At 34.0% G+C, this 21,049-nt stretch overlaps 1 protein-coding gene and 2 long non-coding RNA genes across 7 annotated transcripts in view; 2 read left to right on the top strand and 1 right to left on the bottom strand.

Annotated features, from left to right (window-relative positions):
• Prp4k (Pre-mRNA processing factor 4 kinase) overlaps positions 1-21,049 on the top strand; it is a 40,509-nt gene that overhangs the window by 7,024 nt on the left and 12,436 nt on the right. The window lies entirely within an intron of this gene.
• LOC142221592 (uncharacterized) lies at positions 11,581-12,292 on the top strand. The gene is made up of 2 exons (XR_012718137.1): positions 11,581-11,983; positions 12,043-12,292. It is a non-coding gene; the product is annotated as an uncharacterized LOC142221592 (long non-coding RNA).
• Positions 12,005-12,637, bottom strand: LOC142221591 (uncharacterized). Its single transcript, XR_012718136.1, has 2 exons — positions 12,432-12,637; positions 12,005-12,376 (listed from the first exon to the last, which is right to left on the bottom strand). It is a non-coding gene; the product is annotated as an uncharacterized LOC142221591 (long non-coding RNA).

The following is a 21,049-nucleotide window of genomic DNA, read 5'->3' as shown; positions in this document are numbered from 1 at the left end:
CAAATAATAATGCATGAAAATCCTAACCTCAAAAGAATCACCCTTTATTTGTCTCTGGTTTTTCCGGTATCATCATATTGAACGATTCCCTATACCTATCCCAATCAGCTTTCCTAACATTTGGCGGAAATATGGTATTTTAAGTACGAACAGCCAATCTGAAACTGATGTAGCGATGATCTGAGAAGCTATGTTCCCTCAAAACTTGCCACTCAGATATCTTATCATTCAGTTCCGAAGAGGCCAATTCAGTTCCGGAGAGACCAATTTTAAAAAAGGTTTTACTTTTTTTTTGACAAATTTGAAATTGAAGTTCGTTTAAAATAAGAAAGAAGCTTTCATCATCGATAAAAGCCGATTAGTCGATATTGTTTAATTATAATAATGCACAAAAAATTAAAATCCAAAGATAAAGTCAAAATTTAAGCGACAGTCCACTTCTGAGTAGAGCTGCAAAACTATCGATAGTCGCACCATTCGGTATTTTCGATAGTTTTAAATCAAACTATCGATAATATCGATACAACAATTAATTTTAAATGTTTTTCATTAAACAAAAGTTTGCTCTTTTTTCTTGTGCGTTTGGAACTCATATTTTACGTTCTGCATTTGATTCGTAGGTTTTAGTCTTGAGAGTCTCGGTAGCTGTTGTAAGAAAAACTGATACAGAATAAAAGAAAAGGAAATCCATTTCATGCAAAGCCGTATATTTTAGAAAAAATCTTTTTCAAAGGAATAAGACAGACTTTAGAATAAATTCGAATTTTCTAATTTTTGTTTATTTTTACCTACTTTAGTATGTAGAGTCGCCTGTATTTTTATAGCTATCGTTCTTGTTCGATAGTATCGCTATCGGAAAATAAATATCGATAGTACCCTAAAAAATAAAACTATCGATAGTGCTATCTCTACATCTGAGAGTTGTTACTGTAGTCTATTTGACGAATTATGAAAAAAAAGTTGGATTGGAAGATTACAAAAAGCGGCCCTCGATTTCTCGACTTTTGGTAAAATGTCGATTTTCAACATTTGTTTCACCGTAATGTGGACTCGGCTACAAAAACGAGGTCCCTTGTCGGTGAGATTAACATAGAATCGGACAAGAGACAAGTTCACCACTTGAGGTATCGCAATGAACTGAAAGACTAAGTACCCGTGTAAAAATCGGTGGATCTTATAAGCCTAAAATATCGGGCTGCCACCCCGCAGATCTGGTCAGATTCTAAAGGAATTAGATCTGACCAGATCTGAAATTTGGCCCACATCTAATTTGATATAATTAGATGTTAAGATATCTAATTATATATAATTTTATCTACAAATTTTCAATATTACTGAAATTACAGTAATTAGTAAAAAAATTATTTTATGGTTTTATAATGAAAAAGAGTATTTAATACTAAAAGTTGGATCAAACATATGTACATTATATGTATGTCTACGTATAAATGTATAGGAATTCAATTTGGTTTTTGTTATTTGTGTGTTTTGTTCTAACACATCTTAGACATACAATTATGATCAATAACAACTAAAGGGTTAAAAAAATAAACTATATAAATCATTATCTTTCTCATCATATTAACGATGTCAGCATGTTCCTTCTATTATTTATATCGCCTAGATTTCCAATAAATCAGCAGCCTGTAAGCTAAATTAGTTTTTCTGAAAGTAAACAGAATAACCCCCATTTTCATGAAGCTCCGTTAGTGCTACGTTAGCTAACGAACTTTTAAACCATGATATCTATATATTTGTCATCTTGCGTATATATGACATATGCCAGTTATAAACTTAACTGCTGAAAATTTTTCAGTTAAAGTTAACCGGAGAAAAGATATTTCCATTTTTCTTTCTGTTAACTGCCAGTTAAAGCCTAACGGAGCTACATGAAAGTGGGGGTAATTCGAATTTAATTATGTTCAATTAAAAGTTAATTTTCTTAAACATTACCTGCATAGGATATCAAGTTCCAGGTTGCATGTTTATAATCTTCTTTTGCAGTTGTAGTCTTTTAGCATAAAAAGGTGTATTAAGGAACTCGGTAATTTAATTTTAGTAACAAATCTTTTCCAAAATTTCCACACATTGAAATCGTCTATTAAAATTAGAACCAATCAAAGACAAAAATAATGGCAAAACAATGTAATATTTGGTATTATATTGATGATACTTTGCAAATTCTGGAAATAGAAAAAATATAAATGGAAAATACATATTTTTATAATTTTCGGATATTTTTCATATTTTTAAATCCAAAAGAAATAACTTTTTTACCATTACATAATTTAGCTCATTAGTTTATATATCAGATATACTGCTCTCTACTTGGGATCAAACTGAAAAGGCTGGTAAAACAAAAATGCAATTTAATGCCAACGCTACTTCGCAACTTCAAGGTGAATCTTCCAACAAACCCATACCGCTCTTGGTGTTAAGGAAACTAGGAGTGAAAAAATATATAATTTTAAAAGATCAATACGGTACCCAACTTTTGATTGCAAACATATTCTTTTATTCTTATATATTTGATAAAGTTGGTGGGATTGATTGGTCACTAAAAGAAATGAATAAAAAATATATTATTTTAGTCCGCTTAATGTAAACAGGCTTCAATGGAAAACGGTATTCGCAATTGCATACCTTCAATAAACGTAGATTGTTTTCCATTTTTACAATACCTCAAAACACAAACACAGGTAATTTCAAATGCGTTCTGTCATATATTTTTTCAAACCTTTACCATGTGGCAATTTGTTTTTGCACACTTTATTTATTTCAACCCTTTGCTATGGTTTTTTGTTGCGTTCAACATATTTATGCACACATTTTGAATGCAGCAGACAGAATGTCGCCAATCATGTTTTTCAATTTACGCGAAAAACAAAAGCCCAACCGTTCGTTACGAGTTACTTCCACAGACTGATCTCTCCATCATACATTGTTGAATAAATACCCATTCTCTTGTTCTCTTTTCGCTCTTTCCATTGCTCAAAATTATTCAATTTCAATCAGGACCAATTGATTGGATCAATCTCATGTGTAATTGGAAACGGAAAAATTTTCAATCACGTTTGTAATTGAAAATTGTTCCCGAATTGATTGAATCAATTAATATTTTAATTGGAAACGTAACAAATATCAATCATTTTTTAATTGGTTTTTATTCGAATTTGATTAAATAATTAATTGAATCAATTAACATATTAACCCTGCCAACATTTTTTGAATTTGGGGGCGCTTCTGAGAATCCCCACTACGTCTAAAACAATCATATACGACATCAAAAACTCATCGGAAAAGCGCCGTCACTATTGAGAAGTTGTACCACGCCAAGTTACTACGAAAAAGTTTCTCATCAGTGCAATTATTAGGTGCCTATTTAGATCAATTTCGAAGGACGCCAATAAGAACCCCTGCAAACTTTCAGAAAACGTGCATTTTAAGGTAATTGTAGAAGAATCATTGTGGTCAAGTAAAACACGATTGTGTAGATGTTTATTGATTTGATTAAACATTTATAATTTCTTATAAATATAACATTTTTCGGTTTATCTCATCACATTTAACATAATTTTTTGCATTAATAAAATAATGATGTTGAGTTTTAAGTAGCAAGTTATATATTGCAGCGTCTATCAGCCAGTTTTTTTATTTTCGATGGAGACAGCGTGCCTGGAAAAATATTTGAAAAACGATCACTTTATTCTATTTGGAAAGTCGAAAATTGTTCACCATATACCTTTCACAATTTTAAGCGTAATATCTATGTTTTCAGAACTTTATTTTCGTTTTTATTTAAATAAAATATAACAAGCTGGTTGCGCTTGGCGTTTCACAAAAAATAAAATGGCTCTTCTAACAGTAGTGATGGCAAAATACTTTCATGTACATTTTGTACTTTTTGATATGCTTGCCCCATCACAGTTCGCGATGGTTATGGTGACATTTACGAGTCTGTGGTAGCGATGAGGATGAAATGGAACTTTGAAATGCTGGAAGGAAATTGAATCCGTTTCAAAATTCAATTATGTGATTAATTGAAAAGATTTCGGTGATATTTTTTTTTGTGTAGGATGAGACCAAAAATAATCTATTCAATTCAGATTGAAGTTGTCTTCAAGTTCGAAGACCCAAAAATAAAGACAACTTCAATTTTCAGCTCTCCACGCTACAGTGTTTTCCTCGACACATTCTGACGTATTTTGAATATTTTTTTAAAATTAAGTTATATAGTTATATAAATATAATAGTTTATCTTTTTATTCACTTTTGCGTAAAAAAATGAGAGAAATTGCTTCTGACTTTAATATTTTTTATATGATAAATTAAGAACTGTTGCTTCAATAAAGAAAAAATAACGGGATAATAATAAGAAGAATACTTACTAATAATGCATAGAAAACGCTGTTTTTAAAATTGTTTGTTTAAGGTAAACAAAACATTCTACTTATAGAACAGCAGGTGGCTCTACGAGGGCGATTCGGAAACTTCTTATCCTATCAATGAAAGAAAATAGCTAGTTTTTCAATTTTTTTTTATTTTTCAATATAATCTCCTGAAACTTCAATACACTTAGTCCAACGCTTTTCTAGCAATTCTATCCCTTGATTAAAATAGTTTTCCTCAAGGTCTTGAAAATAGTGGTTTACAACTGTAATTGCATCTTCATTTGAGGTAAGGCGCTTGCCAGCAAGAATTTTTTTAGATTTGGGAACAGGTAAAAGCCACTTAGAGCTAAATCAGGAGAATAAGGTGGGTGGTCAAGCAACTCGTACTTTAATTCGTTGATTTTAGCCATTGTTAAAACACTCTTGTGCGCTGGTGCGTTGTCTTGATGAAAAATTATTTTTTTGTGTTGTAAGCCAGGCCGTTTTTCTCGAATTTGTACATTTAATCGATCCAAAAGGTTGCAAAGTGCTCTGAATTTATTGTTTTACCCGTTTGCAGATAGTCAATCAATAAAATGTCTTTGAAGTCCCAAAAAACCGTTGCCATAACCTTACCAGCCGATTGAATTGTTTTTGCCTTCTTTGGGGCACTTCCTCCAGCTTCAGTCCATTGTTTGGATTGTTCTTTTGTCTCTGGAGTATAGTGGTGGATCCATGTTTCATCAACAGTTATGAAACGACGCTTAAAATCCAGTTTATTTCGCTTAAAACGATCCAAACAAGCTTGAGAAATGTTCATTCTTATGCGTTTTTGATCAACTGTTAACAAATGCGGCACCCATCTTGCGGAAAGCTTTTTCATCTGTAGTTCTTCATGCAAAATTAAATGGACTCGATCATTTGAGATGCCCATGATATTAGGAATTTCACGCACTTTTATTCGTCGATCATTTATTACCATATCATGCACTTTGGCTACAATTTCTGTTGTTGTTGCTGTTTTTGTACGTCCACTGCGTGGTTCATCCACGTTTAAATTCAGCAACCCAATTTTTTACTGTTGCATATGAAGGAGCACTCTCACCTAACACATTCACCATATCATTATGAATTTCTTGTCCCGATAAACCTTTTTTATGTAAATATTTAAATAAATATTTCTAATTTTTGTGTTTTGTGGTATTGTAAAAAAATTGAGGATACCTCTTTTTTGAACACCAGTTTCTATATGAAGGAGTTGCCAGATCGAAACAAAATTTAACATGTATTCATAATACAGACGGAAGTTTCCAAAACACTTAACTTTTTTCTGTTTATACCGTGCTTTTTGTGCTAGGCTAAGAAGTTTCCGAACTGCCCTCGTATTATTGTCCACACCACTGTATACATAGCCACTAAGGATTCTGGCGTTCAAATTTCCAAAGGCGTTGGGACACTGCTCTCGTCGCACCATTTTTTGAATGAGTCTCCCAATTCCTCTCTTTTGCTACTCGGAATGAAATTCTGAAAAATATAAATGTACAGAAGAATTGTTAGTTTATATTTATATATATATATATATATATATATATATATATATATATATATATATATATATATATATATATATATATATATATATATATATATATATATATATATATATATATATATATATATATATATATATATATATATATATATATATATATATATATCTATATATATTATATGCATATATATATATATATATATATATATATATATATATATATATATATATATATATATATATATATATATATATATATATATATATATATATATATATATATATATATATATATATATATATATATATATATATATAATATATATATATATATATATAATATAATATATATACTTACCAATAATTGTTTCTTGTGTCCAATAATTCAAACCAAGGCTATATGGAATGGTTTGTGCGAAGCCCCATATACCAAACTATGAATAATTGCACGGGAATATATCCGGTTCACAAGGCAAATCATCTCACAATTTTAAATCTATCTTTTTGATATAAGGTAATACAACCTTATATCGCAACTTCGTATATGGTCCGGCTACAAATCTTAACATTGCTCCTCGGTCTCCTTAATCTTTACCTGAACTACCACAACTTCATCCTCGTAGAAAAGATAAAATATTAAATATATAAAAATAGAAACCATACAATGAACATAACTTTTCATAGCCTCTCATACACCTTGATCTTCCTCGACAAATGAGAAAATATTAAATTTTTATATGGATAAAAAATAAAACTATCAAACTCGCATTATCAAATATTTGATATCAACATTTTTTCAAATGTTTCATATTACAAATTTCATAACAACAATCGTTGCTAATGGTGATGTTATGGGGTGATATTATTAAAACAAAAAGACGGTTTTGTCTGAACGTTAAGCATTTTATGAGACACTTTACAATGATATTGAAAAAGATTTCTTAAAGCTGTTACAACATATAAGGATTGTTTGATTATTTTCATCGCTTGTTGATGAAAATAATCATTGTAACCAAATATATCACGATAACATTCTCATAACAAACATATTATTTTTTCACCCAAACATTTACAAATATTTTTTATCCGTGTAACAGCACTGGGGGCTAATCACGGCATTCGAAATCGAATTCATAATCGTATCGAAAAAATTGTCGATACGATTAAAAGTGTGGATCACGGCATTCGATCGAAATTTTGATGCAATTTCTCAAGCGTTGCCAACAGCAAAAAACGAAGCAGAGCAAAATGAAATGACAAAACTAAGGGCGTTTTCGATTCACAAAAAATATGTTGCCTTGGTGTTGTACTACTTTTTCCCTCATTGTATTTTCTCCCCAATGGCAATGCCATACAGGATACAACATTTATGATAGTGTCCTTCATATTTTGCCATACATTTCGAGAATGTTGCACCTATTTTTCCAATCGAAATCGCCATAAGTTAGCGTCACAAAATAGAATGTAGAAAAAAACATGTTTTTGGAGGTTTCAAAGTAAAAAGTAAATTGTATTGCATTATATCTTATGGACCCATATCTCTTTTTACATTCCTCCGAATTCCTTCCTAATTGGAGGATGAGATGAATATAAAATAATTCGGCGACAAATAAGGAATAAAAGTGCACATTGTTATTGTTGTAGTACATGGGTTTGAAATGGTGTGCACTGTTAGAAAGTCACCTTTTGTAGGCTCAATGGACGATTTCGGCTGACGAAGGAGGCGTTCAAATGGAAAATAATTTTTGGTGGCATGTCAACTAGAGGTGTGCACGTGAGTAATATTTTACTCACGCTCACGCACACTCACGACGGAAAAATCTTACTCACGCACACTCACGCACGATATTGTTTGGTAGGACTCACGCTCACGCACACTCACGAAAAGAAAATTTGTATTCACGCACACTCACTCACGAAAATGTCGTGACTCACGAAAAATACCGTGACTCACGAAAAATATCATGACTCACGAAAAATGTCGTAACTCACGAACAATTTTTTGAGTTATTTACCTTAGCGACGCGTCTGAAAACATGAGCATTATTAAAATCGAGAGCATTATTACACTCTTAACATCCCAGGTGTCACTAAAATTGTAAATGAATTTAACTCTTAAGCGTTTTTTGTTGGTGAGCAGGATTATTTTCGTGAGCGTAAATCTTTACTCACGCACACTCACGAAGATAATATTTTCGTGACTCACGCTCACGCACGACATTTTGGTTTGTTAATCACGCTCACGCACACTCACGCCGGTGCCATGAGCGTGACTCACGACTCACGCGTGAGTCACGAAAATTTTCGTGAGTCACGACAATTTCGTGTCACGTGCACACCTCTAATGTCAACGTCAATTTTATCACTTTACAATTGTCTGCCGTCTTAAAACTTTTTGCGAGTGGGAGCCTTCATAATTCACTATTCTTACAAGGTGGTCCAGAAGCGTTATGTTGTCACGGAATGGTACGGTATTTGGTCGATCACAATCTCTGGGATATCGATCTAGCATGTGCGCTTTATATATGGTTCTTTGCCAAGCTAGAAAGCTCGCTGCGAACTCGACTATGACCAATTTTTGTTTAACTTTTATTGGAGTTGCATTGGTCCTAAATATTAAAAATATGTTCATTGTATGTAAATTTACTACAAACTAGCAACAATTCGAACTAAAACTAATATATTTACTATTCCTATATGGCGAAAACAATGTAAAAAAGCAAGTGAAAAATGTTTTACGATTGCAATTTACCAATCGAAAAAATTGTCGATCAAAAAAACTCGATATCGACTGCCGTGATCCGAAAAATTTAGATTTCGATCAAAAGTTCTCGATATCGAATGCCGTGATTAGCCCCCTGGTTCACAATTTAATTTGATACATACAACCAAAATGTTATTCATAACAGCAAAAATGTTGGCTAAAACAGCAGTTTTTGTTTGCTGAAAAGCGACAGCAGTAGAATGTAGTTGTTTCAACGAACATTCGTTAGTTGAAACAGCAAATTTTTTTACAGTTAAAATAGCAAACAAATGCTGCTGAATAAGCAAACGTGTTTGCTAAAAGTTTTTGACAAACATCGCTGCTGAAATAGCAAACTGCGTTAGTTGAAATAGTTGAAATTTTTACACAACTACAAATGTTTGATGTCCCAGCAACAAAATTTGTCGTTTTTTAACGACATTTTGAAATAAAACCCGTAAGTCATTTAACTTCTAACTTCTACATTTAGTAAAAGTGTGAATTAAATTGAATTCCATCGAAGTCAATTAAAGAGCTATTGGATGTTGAGTTGGAGTGTTGTCCAGGATTTATTTTCGTTTGTTTTTCTTCTTTGGCCTTATACACGCGGATAAAACATAACAATGTTAAGACAATCTGTAATGAAAAGAAGTAAAAAACAATTAGTAATTACAATAGTTTACACTAAAACATACATTTGATGAGAAGTGGCTTTTTTTATGTATTTTCATCTCCTGAATTCGTCCTTTTTTTCAATAGACAAATCATATCTCGGGCTAGAAATGTCCGATTATATCGTTATTGGAACTTAGGTTAGGTTAGGTTAGGCTAAAGTAGCAGCCCGATTAAATTTCAGGCTCATTTAGACTATTCAGTCCATTGTGATACCACATTTAACTAAAAGTACCTATTACATATGGACACTTCTAGTCTTAACCACTGAACCTTCTCTATTATTTACTTTTGTCGAACCAACCAGATTGCTCCAAAAACATTAACAAACTGCTTAAGTTAACGTTTTCCAGGTCCGCCAGTAATCTAAAGCTATATACTCCTAAAATTCGCTTACGCCTTACACAAAAAGCAGGACACTCACACAAGAGGTGTTTAATTGATTCCTTTTCCTCCACATCATGACGGCTTATACAATAGTCATTGTTATAGCAGATATCAGGAGTGCTATCTGACGCCTTGAGAACACTAGCATATCTAGTGTGCGGTTTAAGTTTAAATGGGGCCATATTTGCTTGGTGTCGTTACAACCCTTGCAATTATCCCATCGAATATTGGCCATCATAACAGCCTCCTCACGCAGTAAGTGCTTGCAGGTGGCCAGAGGCATACCAAAAGATTCTAGTTCCACTGGAATATGTAAGATGTGTAGCCTTGCTAACACATCTGTTTCGCAGTTCCCCGGTATGTTCCTATGGTCAGACACCCATATTAGTTGAACATTGTACTGCTCAACCATCTCGTTGAGAGATTTGCGGCAGTCTCTGCCTCTGACGTATTCTCAATACTGCTGCAGTAATCATCCCAAGAGTTTTGTTGAGACCTTCTCAGTTCTTGTTTATATGCTCTCAGATTCATCTTGTAAGTGTCCCTCCGGAGCTCTTGTGGACTTTGCTTTGTTAAAGAGCTTACTGCAGGATTTCTTCATATTACTTATCTCCGTAGTCCACCATGGCGGCCGATTTTTCCCCTTGGCTTTCCTCTAGGGCAAGCAGCAGAGAAAAAAGGACGAAAAACTAAAACTATAAGGATATCTCAAAAACTGTCCCATAAGAAAAACTTTAACCTCTATTTTCGAATTCAGGAGATGAAAATACATAAAAAAATAGGTACTTTTAGTAATTCCTACTAAACGCATATATTATTCCCTTAGGTCATATTTAGTTGGCATTATTTCTCTAAAATAGCAAGGTTGTAATGGTTTAGTACTCAGATTTAAGGTGAACTTTGCCAATTGTGATACATATATTTTGGATTTGCTATAGTGGCAGCCCGTTGTTTCAGGCTCACTTATGGCGATTTCGATTGGAAAAAAAGGTGCAACATTCTCGAAATTGATTGCAACATATCAAGGACACTGTCGTAGATTTTGGATCCTTTATACCTCACAATATTATAAATTAACAATAACTTTAGAATTACACTATCATTTGGGCGAAATGTCAATTAGGGAAAAAGTAGTGTAACACCAAGGCAACATATTTTTTGCGAATCGAAAACGCCCTTAGACTACCTAGTCCATTGTGATACCGCAAGCGGCGAACTTCTCTCTTATCATTGATTGCTGGCCAATTCCATGTTTAGCTCAAAGACAAGGAATCTCCTTTTTATAGCCGAGTCTGAACATCATTTGCATTGCGCTGAGAATTTTAGAGAAGCTTTGAAACACTCAGAAGTATCACCAACATTACAAAGGGAGTAATCTACCGTTGCAAAATTTTATGGTGTTTGGTCGAAACTGGGATTGAATCCATAACCCTTTGAATGCAAGGCGAGCATGATAACGGTTGCTCCCATACATTCGAGTATAATAGTAATTTTCCAATCTAAAAATTATTAAAACAATATGTGCATTACCTAAATGACTACATTCGAGTATAATAGTAATTTTCCAATCTAAAAATTATTAAAACAATATGTGCATTACCTAAATGGCTACGAAAGGAATGGCAAATTTCTTAAATGACAAACACAATTTTTAACGGAAAATCAGCTTGACAAATGAGGCTCATTTCCACCTCGGCGTCTATGTCAAAATGCAAAATTGTTTTATGTGATGGTGCTTCATTCTCAACGTACGGTTGTTTAGATGGGTTAGTGGTCTTGCGGAGTTAGTTGTTTTTTCGCAAATGAAGTTGTATCACCAGTTACGTTTTATGGTTGGAGCTGGTTGGTGTTGATCTGGGGGGTTACTCTGTATTGCGATACGAAAGCAAATGCGATGCGATAGTTAAATGCGTTAAGAGTACAATTCGGTACTCTGTATCACTTGCGCAAACGCTTTCGCAAAGTAAACTGAAAATATGGCAACGCTTTAGCAAAATAAAGCGAAAATATGACAACGCTGGCTGCACAATGTAAACAATAACGAAAATGATAAAAAGAAATGTCAAAAAATTGTAAAAAAAAACATTTTAAACAATCTTCCGTTCGGTGCGTGTTCTTTTAAAACTTGCTAATCGTTTATAACAAAAAAGTAATAATTATGGATTCGATAGCGTTATGGTTTGAAGAAAATTAACATGAACGAATTACAAGAAGAATTTTGCGAGATCGGTCAAATATACTCTCCCTAAGTGACCACGGGTAAGAAAATGGAAACTCAAATTATGTGACAAACGTTTTCGAATATTTCATTTTTATAGATTTCGTCTTAATAAAGATGCGTTTATGTATGTATTAAACGCTATTAAAGACGACCTCGTCGTTCCAAATAAATCCACCGCCATTCCAACTCCAATAAAAGTGGCCGCTGCTTTGAAATTGCTTGGACAAGGTGGTTATCTACAAATCGGCCAAGACCATCTTTTAGGACTATCAGAGCAATCTATGTCGCGCTGCTTAAAAGAAGTTTGCGAGGTGATTGAACGAATACTTTGTCCCAAGCACATACAATTTGAGGTAACTGCGGAAGAGACCATAAAGTCTACCAAAGTTTGGAACTGACGTTGCTGTGTCTGTAACTTTTTTTGTTTTTCCCTAAAACAATAAACAATTTAGATACAAATATAAAAATTTAATTGTGCTTACTTACATATTTGTTACTTTGCGATTGCTATTTTGTTTGCGCACGATTTTTGCGATCAACGAACGAGTTTGACATACGCTTTCGCATTATAGAGTGCGGTGATGCCAGATTTGCGAAAACTAGATGCGCAAGGTAGATACGAAAACGAATTACTGAGTACCAATTACTCGATTCGCGACAATTTTTCTTACGCATCGCAATACAGAGTAACCCCCCTGGACAACGTTTATTTTTAATAATTATGTGCCACACAAGCAACCAAACCGTTGTTCTTTTGCAGAGTTTGGTTTTGCACGAGAAATTAAAAAGGGTCTTTATAGAACGGCAATATATATTTACACCCAGAAAACAAATTCGTTGCCTCAACCGAATTAATTGTAAACCGAAAGCAGGTGGTTCCATCAACTATCAATGATATCAGTCAGCACAACTAACATTTGCCAATTATAACTGCGTGGTAGTATGTTGGATCAACTTTGCATTGGTTGTCGCAATCTCATATTAATTGTTTGGTTTGTCGGTGTAACCGCCCTCGATGTTCTTTATTATAACCCTAACCAAATTCCAATATTAAATGAAAGGGCAGATTATATTGAGATTTTATTAATTCATTACAAGATTTACAATCATAATAAACTACGAAAATAAATACAAAAGGTGCTAACATCAAAGGCTTTTGATCTACATGTGAGATCAATTTACAAATGGATGAAATAAAGTTTGTCTATTTTTATAGGGATGGTTAGGTTAGGTTAGGTGGCAGCCCGATGTATCAGGCTCACTTAGACTATTCAGTCCATTGTGATACCACATTGGTGAACTTCTCTCTTATCACTGAGTGCTGCCCGATTCCATGTTAAGCTCAATGACAAGGGACCTCCTTTTTATAGCCGAGTCCGAACGGCGTTCCACATTGCAGTGAAACCACGTAGAGAAGCTTTGAAACCCTCAGAAATGTCACCAGCATTACTGAGGTGGGATAATCCACCGCTGAAATACTTTTTGGTGTTCGGTCGAAGCAGGAATCGAACCCACGACCTTGTGTATGCAAGGCGGGCATGCTAACCATTGCAGCCACCGTGGTGCAATTTTTGTACACCAATGACAGATGGTTATTAGATTGTTATTATGTGGTCAAAATACAGAACCTAATTCAATATATACTTGCCAGAAAAAAAAACCCGATCTCCGTGTGGGTCAATTATTAAATAAGGCGACTTGTTCCCAAGTGTTTTTATTTTTAAAGTTATTTAATGTGTTCCATTTGACTATTTTTGCTTACTGCAGCAGTAATTCTACTTTCAAATAGACTGAAATTAATTTATAATTTTATTCGGATCAGCAGAAAATTTCAGCAAACTACTGACTTCAGCAGTATATCTACTGTTCCAAAATAACAGAGTGTTTGCCGTTTTAGCAAACAAACTGCTAAAACAGCAGTTTTTTTTCTATGAGTGCATAATTAGATATGGAGCTATATATAGTATGTATAATTAGATAAGATGTCATATATAAAGATCTTACCACATATGACTGATAGAATTAGATATAACAACATATATAATGAGATATTGAATCAGATCTAATCATATATGAAACTATACATAACATATCTCCGTAGATCTAAAACCATATCTGAGCACATATAATTATATATACTTTGATATTATTAGATATAGTCAGATCTCTCAATTTTTTACGTCTGTAAGCCGGTGTCATTTCCATATTTGCATACCATCTGTACTTGATGTAAGGGAAAATAAATCCGTATATGAAAATTCGTTTCAGCGCCACCTATATGTGAAAAAATGAGTTATATACGAATAAATTTTTTTTTTGCTATAATCCTCCGTAGAAATTGGCAAATTTTAACCAAAGATGAACTGAAACGATAGCTTTCGATTGGAATTAAAACCTTTTGCCAGAAATCTTCAGAATCGGAGTAATGTTGCATATACGAAACAGAGAGAAAAGTGACCACTGTGGCCAAAGATGGGGTTCCAGATTTATATGTGAAAGATAGATCTTTTAGTGCTCTATCCGATGGTAAAAACGGATACAGCTAAATGTGTTTGAGAGCCTCAATATATGGGTTGGAACAAATGGGGGCACTGCTCCCATTTTGCACTGAGAAATATAAAAAAGCTTTGTTTTTTTTGGATAAAAGAAGTGTATTTTGTAAACATTATTATACCCACCACCATAGAATGGTGACGGGGGTATAATAAGTTTGTCATTCCGTTTGTAACGCATCGAAATATCGATTTCCGACTATATAAAGTATATATATTCTTGATCAGGGAGAAATTCTAAGACGATATAACGATGTCCGTCTGTCCGTCTGTCTGTCTGTCTGTCTGTCTGTCTGTCTGTTGTAATCACGCTACAGTCTTCAATAATGAAGCAATCGTGGTGAAATTTTGCACAAACTCGTCTTTTGTCTGCAGGCAGGTCAAGTTCGAAGATGGGCTGTATCGGTCCAGGTTTTGATATAGTCCCCATATAAACCGACCTCCCGATTTGGGGTCTTGGGCTTATAGAAACCGTAGTTTTTATCCAATTTGCCTGAAATTTGAAATCTGGAGGTATTTTGTGACCGTAAAGAGGTGTGCCAAAAATGGTGAGTATCGGTCCACGTTCTGGCATAGCCCCCATATAGACCGATCTCCCGATTTTACTTCTTGGGCTTATAGAAACCGCAGTTTTTATTCAATTTACCTGAAATTGGAAATCTAGAGGTATTGTCGGACCACAAATACGTGTGCCGAAAATTGTGAGTATTGGTCCATATTTTGGTATAGCCCCCATATAGACCCATCTCCCGATTTTACTTCTTTGGCTTATAGAAATCGCAGTTTTTATTCAATTTACCGGAAATTGGAAATCTAGAGGTATTGTTGGACCACAAATACGTGTGCCAAAAATTGTGAGTATCGGTCCATATTTTGGTATAGCCCCCATATAGACCGATCTCCCGATTTTACTTCTTGGGCTTATAGAAACCGCAGTTTTTATTCAATTTACCTGAAAATGGAAATCTATAGGTATTGTAGGACCACAAATACGTGTGCCAAAAATTGTGAGTATCGGTCCATATTTTGGTATAGCCCCCATAAAGACCCATCTCCCGATTTTACTTCTTTGGCTTATAGAAATCGCAGTTTTTATTCAATTTACCGGAAATTGGAAATCTAGAGGTATTGTAGGACCACAAATACGTGTGCCGAAAATTGTGAGTATCGGTCCATGTTTTGGTATGTTCCCCATATAAAACGACCTCCCGATTTGGGGTCTTGGGCTTATAGAAACCTTATTTTTTATCCAATTTGTCTGAAATTGGAAATCTAGAGGTATTTTAGGACCATAAAGAAGTGTGCCGAAAATGGTGAGGATCGGTCCATATTTTGATATAGCCCCCATATAGACCGATTTCCCGATTTTACTTCTTGGGCTTCTAGAATCCGAAGTTTTTATCCTATTTGCCTGAAATTGGAAATCTAGAGGTATTTTCGGGTCATAAAGAGGTGTGCCGAAAACGGTGAGCATCGGTCCATATTTCAGTATAGCCCCCATAAGAACGATCTCCCGATTTAACTCCTTGGGTTTCTAGAAACCGTAGTTTTTATCTGATTTGCCTGAAATTGTAAATATTCTGGTATTTTAGGCTCACAATAACGTGTATCGGATTAGGTTTTTATAGGTCCATTTGGTAATGCCTCCATATAGACCGACATCACTTCTTGAGGGTGTAGAAGGCGCACTGATGATGAAAATTGCTTGAAACTCAATGTAAAATTTCCAGATTTTACTTCTACAGATTTAAGATTTCAAATCAAGACGTTATTTTATAATTTTCTTGCACACTTACAAGAGATGTTAATGATTCCTCTAAAACTCAAACAAAAATGGTTCTTATAAATCCAGAATCTGATATAGTCCTCATGGATGAAATCTTTAAATTTATCTTCGGGAAGTGTCCTCAAGTCCTCAAGCCCTCCTGAAATTTCAAAGGACACCCTAATATTTGGTTCATGGTGGTGGGTATTTAAGATTCGGCCCGGCCGAACTTACTGCTGTATATACTTGTTTTTACGATAAAAATACGACAGAGACAGACGTCTAAGTAAACAATCAAACGCCTGTTCATTTCTCCCATAATAAGCCTAGTACTAAGATTGCGTTTCCGCACGAAAAACTGTTATACTCCATATAAAAACGTTAGCGCGGAATAAATGCGAAATCTTGGTTTTGAACATTTTTAAACACATATTTATACCACCCTGGATTTTTCGCACGAAAAAATAGGCAGGCATATTATTTCGAATAAATAAGTTAACATCCCTGCGTTTGAGACCCTATTTACGGAGATAGATGAAGATATTCGTTTTTCGCAGAAACGAACTTAGTATTAAGTAATAGGGGTAGTGACAGCGCTGCCAAGTTTAGATCATTGCGAACCATATGATAACATTAACAGCATTGCCATATATAATAATTAATCAGATTGGCAAAACAATGTCGAGCTTTTAGAGAAAATAAAATTTCTGGAAAATATATATTCACAACTCTACCAAGAGAATGTAGCTCTTAAACAACAGTTTAATGAATGGCAAAAATCCAATGATAATCCGTCGAATGAACCAACAAGGAATATGGATATTTCCCGTGGTAATATTAATATAGGTAATGATGCTGTTAACAATCGACAAACAGTTTATGTCACTGATGAAGAGGATTTAGCTAGGGAAACCCAGTGGATACTTAATAAGACAAAGAAAAGAAATAAGAAGAAATCAAATGCCGGTGAAAATAATAAGAAAATGTCAACCACTCTAACGATTGTTGAAGGTTCTGATGAAATTTTGGCCCGTGCTAATGGTGAAGGAATTTCATCAAACGCTAATAATGAATTAAATCCTGAACGCCCACCTCCAATAATTGTAACTGCAATAGAAAACTTTGGTGAGCTTCGTAACATTGTCAAACCAAATGCCATTAAAGGGTTCAGTATAAAGCAAATAGATAGAAACACTCAGAAAATATTCCTTCGATGGAACCGATTATAGGCAGATGTCGAAGGTTCTAAATGAAGCAAAAATACAATGGCATTCCTATGAAAATAAACATGATCGTCCGATTCGAGTTGTTGCAAAAAATCTACATCATACTTGCGATCCACACGAAATTATATCTGATCTGAAAGAAAGAGGATTCAATATTATCAATGCTTTTAATAAGACACATTTTTACACTAAAGATGTCCATGTTATATTTGTTCTAAGTTTTGATCCATCCGAAGATATAAAAAAATATACGATATCAGTCATATATTGAACATGGTTGTTAAGATTGAACCAATGAAACTTCCCAAACATATTAAGATTGAACCAATGAAACTTCCCAAACATATTCCTCAATGCAAAAACTGCCAGGGATACAATCATACCAAAAACTACTGTTCGAAACAACCTTGATGTGCCAGGTGTACAGGCAAACATTTAACCAAAAACTGTGAAAAACCTTCGGTATTTCTGCCAAAATGTTGCAACTGCGGTGAGCAACACCCATCAAGCTATATTGAATATACTGTAGCAAAGGAATTATAGAAGATAAGATCAAAAAAGCTTAAAGCCCAAAAAACAAAGTCAAACTGAACCAGTTAATAGAACGCAATCAACAGAAATCGTTCCAGAAATGCCCATAAAAAGTACTAACATTTCACACAAAACACAGTCACAGCGTACAACGCTTTCTTACTCAGAAGCTATTAGAAATAAATATTTTATACAGCAAAATTCTAATAATTCCACAAACGACTTTACTTTCCAAAATCTTATCCAAATTGGAAGCTATTGACATTTTTAACAAATCTTTGTATTCGCGACTGAGTCTTAATAACTACGATTTGTACTATACTATACATCCAAGTAACAATCTAGGGGAGGAAGTGCAATAATTATTAAACAGTCAATTGAACACTGGCTTGAGAATAAAATATGTTCAGAAGAATTCCAAACTACCACAATAACAGTAATTGTAAATAAAACTCGAATCTCCGTAACATCGCTTTATAGTCCTCCAAGACACAACATCAAGTTTAAGCAATATGTAGAACTGATAAATTCACATAAACATATGTTTATCATGGGAGGGGATTTCAATGCAAAGCATACTTGTTGGGGCTCAAGACTAATTACTCCAAAGTGAAAGGAACTGCTTCGTGCCGCAGAGTACACAGGATGCAGTGTATTATCAACGAAAAACCCAACTCACTGGCCTTCAGATATGTCTAAGATTCCCGACTTAATTGATTTCTTTATAGTAAAGAAAATACCATTGAACAAGTTCACGTACATGATGGGTATGAACTTAGTTGGGATCACTCTCCAATCTACCTGAATTACCTAATCAATATTGAGACCAAATAAATTTCTGCGTTAACCAATAAGAGAACTGACTGGGGCCATTTTAAATATACAATTACCAACCGTATAAAACACACTCCTTTTACTAATAAAGAGGATGTGGAGCAGTGGAGTTATTTACAAATCTCATTCAAAAGGCGGCTTGGGAGAGCACACCAAAGATTATTGTTTCATTTAGTACCCCACATATCCTCGTTATATGCACTCATAGAAAAAAGTCTGCAAATAACAGCACACGATGTCTGCTGTTATATTTTTGTACTTCAGAGCCTAATGAACAATAAATTATAACATTTTTAGGTTATACATTTTTCCCCAAAGCAAATTTAAGAACCAAAAGTAATTTTTTGTATATTTTAGTACTGTAATATACTTAGAAGCTCATAAATACGATCAGCAAACATTTTGTTTGCTGTTATGCTTCAATTCGATAAATATTCAGATTTTTAACCAATTACTATAGTTTTTCATAAAATATTGTTTTAATTATGTTAGGATAGCTCCTAAGTTGATATTTTTATTTGTTTCAGCCAAAATAAAACATGATTTAGTGTAGTCGAGCTTAAAAAATAGCAGGAAATGTTTGCTATTTCAGCAAACAGTGACTGCTGTCCCTTTTTCAGCAGACTTTCTGCTGTTTTAGCATACTTTTCTGCTGTCCCTACTAACAAATTTCTTTGGGTGTAGTAAAACAAATAAAAGAGAAAAGAAAGCTGGAAAAAACAGAATTTCTAGATCCCCACAAGACAAAAAAGGCTCTTAACAATGCAACCAAAAATTAAGCAGGGAAATCAAAAAATACAAAGACACAAATTTTCTTAATAATTTTGCGAAGTTAAGTTCTAGAAAAGACAGCAATTATTCTCTATGGAAAGCTACGAAGATTAAAAAGGGACCTTCTGTTCAAAATGTTCCAATACGAAAGGAAAACGGACAATGGGCAAAGAGTAATGTTGATAAGGCAAATGTATTTTCCCAACTGCTGCAATCAATTTTTTTCAAAACCTTCCCTAAGTTCTAGCTATACCAACTCTGAGAGATTTCGTTATCCAAGAAGCTGAGAGACACAGACAAACATTGCTGAATTCGAAAAGATCATATTTAAAGAAATGTGGGATGAAGTGAAAAAATTAAAAAATAAGAAATCTGGCGGATACAATCTAATAAAAGCAGAGATACTTAAACAACTACCATACCACGGTATTGCGAGACTGACACCAATAATTAATGCTGTATTAAAATTTAAATATGTTCCAAGTGCTTGGAAAGTAGCAGAAATAGTTATGGTTCAAAAACCAGGAAAAAAATCCTAATGATCCTAAGTCATATAGACCTATTTCTCTCCTCCCAATATTTGGGAAATTATTTGAAAAACTTCTATGCAAAAGGCTGGAACAAGCTTTCGAGAACAAAGAAGTTTGTTCAGCCAGTTTTTTTAGATATATCTCAAGCTTTCGATGGAGTTTGGCATAACGGTCTCATCAGAAAAATACAAATGTTATTTCCCAAAAATTGTGCAGAAATTCTTAGATCATATCTTACTAACCGGTTTTACCGGATACGCTATCACGATGCATATACAGAACTGTATCCAATTATGTCCGGTGTTCCCCAAGGAAGTATATTAGGACCTATTTTATACCTGATATACACATTTGATATGTCGACAAGCGATAACTGTTTTATCGGAACATTTGCCGACGACACGATCCTAATGTCGAGAGGATATAATACAATAGAAACTGCTAAAACATTCCAATTGACGAGGACTGGGGCTTGAAAATGAATAGTAACAAGTCCGTACATGCAAACTTCTCCAAAATACCTACCACGTATGTACCACTATTTATTAAAACAGAAAAAATTCAAAATAAGAATTCAGCCAAGTATCTCGGAATAACATTCGACGAAAGGTTAAACTAGAATGGTCATATTAACAAAAAGAGAGAAGAACTAGATGCTAAATACCGTGACCTCTTCTGGCTTATGGGAAGAAACTCTACATTATCAATAGACAATAAACTTTTAATATACAAACAGATTTTAACCCCGATCTGGCAATATGGATTTCAGCTTTGGGGCTGCGCAGCTAACACTACAATAGAAAAAGGTTTCAAAACAAAGTCATCAGAAACACGGTGAAAGCACCTTGGTACATTCGTAAAATGACCTAAACCGGGATTTAAAAATTAAAACTGT

This window comes from Haematobia irritans, chromosome 1 (assembly GCF_050003625.1).
Source record: "Haematobia irritans isolate KBUSLIRL chromosome 1, ASM5000362v1, whole genome shotgun sequence".
Lineage (NCBI taxonomy): Eukaryota > Metazoa > Arthropoda > Insecta > Diptera > Muscidae > Haematobia > Haematobia irritans.
This window is presented reverse-complemented; position numbering and strand designations above follow the sequence as displayed.